The sequence below is a fragment of the Strix aluco genome, chromosome 13, assembly GCF_031877795.1.
Source record: "Strix aluco isolate bStrAlu1 chromosome 13, bStrAlu1.hap1, whole genome shotgun sequence".
NCBI classification, from domain to species: Eukaryota; Metazoa; Chordata; class Aves; order Strigiformes; family Strigidae; genus Strix; species Strix aluco.
In genome coordinates this window covers 1,955,542-1,962,014 of record NC_133943.1, presented here as the reverse complement: position 1 = coordinate 1,962,014, position 6,473 = coordinate 1,955,542, and positions in this window count along the sequence as shown.

The window sequence follows — 6,473 nt, the reverse complement described above, 5'->3', positions numbered from 1 at the left end:
AATTGCTTCCTTTGGAGACAAACTCCATTATGCTTTATAACATGGTTCTGTTTGCCGAGAGGTAAGAACGTTTTAGCGTTTCCAGTACGAACCGTATCCACCACCACCTGCTCTAAATGCCAGCAGGTCCCATTCAGGGTCTGCACCTCACACAGGGATGTTGAGAACAGCCTCAGCACTAAGCTCTCTGCGAGAGCTCCTGAGATTACCTTCAGTGGGAGTGTAACCAAGTCTCAGAGATCATGGTCTCAGAATTGGTTATTTATTTCCATAACTTTTTGCATACAAGGAACTTAACTGAATTTGATAGAACTGCTCATCAACACACCATTAGCACGTGTATTCCAGTTTTGTGAGATTCGGTCTTTTTTAGGAGTCTAACTCTCTCTTTCTCTCAAGATCTGCTATAAAGCATCAGCATTTTCCAAATGATTAACAACAGCTGTAATAAAGAAGCTTTAAATTCTTACCTGAAATTTCCCAACAGGTACTGGAAGAAAAGTCTAAAATTTTAAAAAAGAAAGTAGTGTTAGAAGGTATTTCTCTTCTAAGCGACTGCCACGTTGTTAAGCATCTCTAACTACATATCATCTTCATCAGGTTTTCTATTTCTGAACTTCCTTTGGGGAAACAATTGCAGCACCAGCTTCTGAGGAGAGGTTGACATGCAGTGCCTTCAGCATCTCAAGTTTAACAAACAAAACACAGGACACGCAAACGAGAGCTGAAACTAGCCCAGACTCGATTTTATACTTCCATCAAAAGAACTGTAGAAAATGCAGAGGAAAAGAAAATGACCCACCTCCTTGCTTGCTAGATCCACTAAAGCCTTGAAGTTTACTTGAAATTCTTCTATTGCACTGCCCATTGAGCCAGATAAGCAGCTACTCAATAAAAGGATATAGAGCAACAGCATTTTTGCTTCCAGGAAAGCTACTTTTGATTACGCCTTTTTAACACCACATGCCCTATATATACTCATGTACACCTTGAATATTAAATCAAAGGGAAAGTTTTCTCATATAGGAAAAGGCACAAGAACATAGTGTGAATTATTATAGGCACTGTGGGATGCCTCAGTGGGGACAGGTTGGGGGTTTCCTTCTGTCTGACATCAAATAAGGGGAAAATACCTTTGTAGATAAGAGATGTCATTTTCTTACATGATATCAAAAACTCATCACAGGAAATAGGAGTATTCCTTGTATAACACATATCTTTATGTGGTTCTATTCTTACTTTTGCATCACGTAATCAGATAGATGGAGATCTGGAAACCTAAGTAGTTCTTACATTCCACTCAGTAATATGACATCCTTTCTTCAATAGGATTTTCTAACAGAAACTGGAGTTCTAGATATAGTAAAAAATAATAGCAAGTTCTTAGACACACACAGACCCTAACATCACTTAACCAGTTTGAATTCTTTAGCCCTCCTCCTTCACCCTCGCTGGTCTGTGAAATTCAGCACGTAATACATAGCCAGGAAAAGCATGGGTTTAATTAGCAACAGCCTGTCAGTAAAAGCGTGGTAGGCATTAATGGCAGAAATTAGCAGTCCTGGCATCGAGTAAACACCTTGTCCTGCAACGTTAGTGGAAAAACTCTATGTACTGAAAAGTCCTGAAGTGCTTATAAATGGTTAAAAACTACTTTCAGACGCTTGGCAAGGGCTTGTGAGAGGGTAACAGTCACCCACTAAAAGGTTACAATTTTCCAGCAAAATCAGACAAATCACTCAACCATGTGAGAAGAGTCATCTAGTTTTCCATAGCTATCTGCTTGAGAGTCACAGAAGCAAAGGAGACCTTGTGCACATCAAATAATTAATTTCTCAATACATAATTTTATGATCAGATCTACTTAAGTCATGTGGCAAAACCTGCTAAACTAAACTTTTAAATACTTTTTAAATATTAAATATTTAATATTAATATTAAAATACCTATTCTTGTCCTAATTCAGCAAGAGAAGTATAACTAGAGATTAAAGAAACCCTCTTGAAAGGATCTTTTGATCCTAACTGAAAAAGCTTTTAACACTAGGCTCATAGAGCATCCAATTGTCAGAGCACACCCAAAGAGACACGAGGGGGCCCCAGCTGAAAATGTCTGGATCCTGGAAGAGCACGCAGGGAATAACATGACATATACTTACATTCCTCTCCAGAAATCAGCGTTTGACTACTCTGAGACAGGATGCTGAGTCAGATAGACTTTTGCCTGAGCTGGTATGGCCACTCTTCCCTAGAGGGAGAGAGATAAAAAGTGTCTATGATAAACTTGGCAGAAGAAAAGCAGATTTTCTGAAAGGTTTCCCTTTCCCACAGCGTGGGTAGAAAGCAAATATTTTGTTATATTTCACAAATAGTGGTAGTTTTATAAAAAACTATTAGTATAGATATTAGCATGTCTAGCATGATATGTTAATAGAGTATGTATTTTGTTATATTTAACAAGAATTAAAGGACAATATATAATATATAATGATATAATTAACAAGAAATAACAAGAATATTTCTTGCTGTATTGGCCAATAATCTAATCTTTTTGGGCTGTCACCAGCATCTGAATCACCAACAATGTCTTAGCTGGCTTTGAAATAATGAAAAATTTTTCCCCAAACTGATCACACCCATGGTGACATACCACCTAGGTATGATTTGGGAGCGGAACAAAATGCACATGATTTTTCATAATGGAAGACTTCTGTCCATCATCCATGGATAGAACCGTGGTAGTTCTTTGCGTCACAGTGTCAATGAGTCTTGCAGAATTTGAATAAAGAAAGAGTAGTGACATTACGGGAGGTACGTGGGAGTAGAATGGAAAAAATGTATGAAGGCAACATGGGATAAGTGTCTCCCAGTAAAATGCCCTGCGCCCAACTGCAGCAGAAACAAATGAGATCAATATGTGAGGTTCCATTTCCCAGCTGAGTGCAAACATCTTGTCTGTCAGACTCTGCATCCATGCTTATCCTGTATGGTAGAGTGAAATCAGAACTGACAGTACATAGGAATTAAAAAAAAAATAATCAGGTAAATGAAGATATCATAGTGGTTAAAAAAGTGTCAAGGAAGGATGGGCAGTCGGAGGAAAAATACTGATATAAGATATTGAGAGATAGGCGGTGCAGTGAGTGAAGAGCAGCATCTGCAATGACAGGATGGACTGCAAAGAAATGAGAAGACAAAATGATTTGGCTGGGTCAGCAGCTCCTGGGGAGACAGTCAGGTGGCTGTGCCATATCCCCAGGCCTGACCTGGACCTGAACTGAGTTTTCAAATCAGGGTGTGACAAAATCTACATTCCCCCCAGTGCATTAAGTTACACATAAAACGCATCTTGGACTAGTGAAGACTGGCTCTTCTGATGTGTTGGCCTTTAGAACAAGTCTGGAAAGAAACATACGTTAAAGTCATAGAACTAAATGGTAGAATAAGACAAAATGTAACACTGATTGCTGAAGATGGATCATGCCAGAGTGACCAGGTATCCCTCTTTGGTAAGAGAGTTCATCCTATAAGTAGACAAGGATCCTAGGTATCTGGGGTTTAGGAAAGCACTGCATCAAATGATAATGTATTGGTTAAGCTGGAGAAGATGTGAAAATACTATGGCAGATGATTTTACTGAGCTATGTTAAGAGTCATGTTGAAAAGGAAAGTTATTAGGCTGAAGTAGGTAACTAATGAATGGCCTCAAGATGTAGTCTCTGTCCTACAGTCATTAACAACGTCGTTGACCAGCTGAACAAAGAACTTGGACAGTGGAAGAGTTTGAATTGATTATGTAGGAAAATGAATGCTGAGGATATGTGCAGTCTATAAACAGACTGGGAGACAAGAGCAGGAAGAAGATATCTTAGATACAGGACAATGTTCAGACAAATCCAAACAGCAAACACTCCAGCCACCAGACGTTACGCTGGAAATATATAAGTTTGTAACTGCTAGTTGTTCTTGTACCTAATGTTCCAACCAGTTTTATAAAGGAGCATTGACAGATTTCTAGAAGGGATGACACGATCATACGTGCGGCAGGAGACTGGAAATAGTGACTCAGGTAGTCCCTTCTGCTCCTCAGCCTTTCACGTTCATACTGTCACAGATCCATGTACTCTGAAGGGCTGATAACTGTGCTGAGTGTCAGCCAAAGGAGGTCATAACGAGGCAGCTACAGGGCAGGAGACAACACCCAAATGGAGTCTAATCTAGTATCATCTATCTAGAGGAGTTGTATTTGCTTCTGAAAGATGGGTAACGGTTTTAAACTGAAAGAGAGCAGATTTAGATGAGATCTAAGGAAGAAATTCTTCCCTGTGAGGGTGGGGAGGCCCTGGCACAGGTTGCCCAGAGAAGCTGTGGCTGCCCCCTCCCTGGAAGGGTTCAAGGCCAGGTTGGACGGGGCTTTGGGCAACCTGGGCTAGTGGAAGGTGTCCCTGCCCGGGGCAGGGGCTTGGAACAAGATGATCTTTAAGGTCCCTTCCCACCCAAACTGTTCTATGATTTGATGACTTTGGCGATATTCTCACAGCCTGCTGTGCCAGTAATGTCTCAGTGAAGTGACTGCTAACCTCTTCTTCTCTCAAGATCTGTAGTGGCCACAGCTCACCCTTCATGAACCTTTCGCGCTCATAAAAAGTAGGATTATCACCAGACTACAAACATGGAGAAAGCCTGAATTGTTAGCCACAAAACCACCTGCTGGCTGCCAGCTTATGATAAGGCCCAGGCTTACTTCACCTATCATTCATGTGGTACTCATTTTAATTACAGATGATGCCGAGATTGAGTACAAAGGGCTGTTTTCCAAAGATTGCCTCCATTACCTAACCATGAACTTGACCTGATACAAGACCGGCTGTTTTGTTTCCCTTCATAGAGGAAGCACAGTAAGTGCTAAAATATCCTGGTAAAGTTATTATTTTGGAGTTGGCTGAAAGCACAGACAAATTAGATTCCCAAGACTGACAGCTCATCTGCTTTACCTATAGGTGAACCTGGGATGGCTCCTGCCTGGCCAGGGGCTGCCAGGAAGAGGTCAGGGTGTTCATGGCATCTGCAGCTGGCAGCCTGTCCCTGCAGTTAATCTTGGAGGGACTCCTGCTCCTCAGGAGTAGGATAAGAAAGCCCCAGAGATGGGAAGAAGGGGCAGCCCTCTGGCTTTTTTTGTTCTGGTTGGATTTTTTTCTAACTGGAAGATGAATAGGAGCTATGGAGGTAAGAGGAAGAGTTGCTTCTTGCAATGGATGTGGGAGAAGACTGGTATGAGGGGGCGAGGAAGTCTGTGGGCCCTAGAAAGAAATTAACTTGAGCAGTCAAAGGGAGAGATCCTTTTTCCTGCCCCCAGTCACCTGGGACCTTCCTGCAGTCCCCAAAACTGCCTCAAAACTCCGGTACTCCCTTCCAACCCCTCTGTAGCCCCCAAAGCACCTACAAAGTGTTGAGTAACCTCTGATTAAGCAGTGCCCGACAGCAGTAGCTGTGTAATAGCTGGAGTCCACAGACCACATCTACATCTGATGGTACGCAGCTCTTGACATGCTGTTTTATCCTCATAATGCTCTATTAGGTCACTTCTTAATGTGCTTTGTGCATGCGATCATTATTAACAACGTTATTTGGTGGTCTAAAATTGTGAGAGAGTGACTTTCTCATTATGGAAGTAAAGTTCAGTTGCAAAACTCCAGATTTGGCTTAGAATTTTGGACTTTCCTAACGTCCAGGATTTTTCCTCATATTCTTTTCCAGGACAGGCTGAAATGTTGAAAGTATTTAACAAACGATGCTAAGATCATAAATCAGCATAGTCAGCTAAGTCAGAAAAGCACCAATGTTAAGAGTTTTATGTTTTTGCAGGCACACAGAAAAGGATAGATAATGGTTGAGGACTAACCAGAAGCAGCTGAAGTTCTTTTGTATTTGTGGTTATTTCCCCTTTCCCTATTTTCTTCAGAGTAAAAAATAACTTAGACATTTTAAAGTGATTTGAACTTCTACTTCCTCATCCTAGTGAACATTGATAGGAACAACAGCTCTTGCAGCAGTTTCTGTCATTATATCCAATAATGGACATGCATGTTACCCATTGATTTCCTGTTTAACTGTTTCAGTTGTATTCTTTTGTGCCAGTTTTGTAACTACTTACTTTGCTGTTGAGAGCAGGAACTGTATCATACTACCTACTGAGTGAATATAAAACATGCACCTTTGCTGAAGGTATTATGTCTGTTTTAATTTTTTCTCTTGTTTCCTTCCTCTTATTTAAAAAAAAAAATCAGACTTAGCACTGTGACTAAAAAAGTATATAAAACAGGTGGAGTTAGTGGCAAAAAAATGTATGGAATTTTGACTACGTTATTTAGCAATCTCCCTTCAGATACATACAGGAGGCATTTCTGAACGCTTTCTTGTTTGGTTCTAATTTAATTAGGAAACTGAGTTTTTCTTTGATTTCTTTCTTTCCAG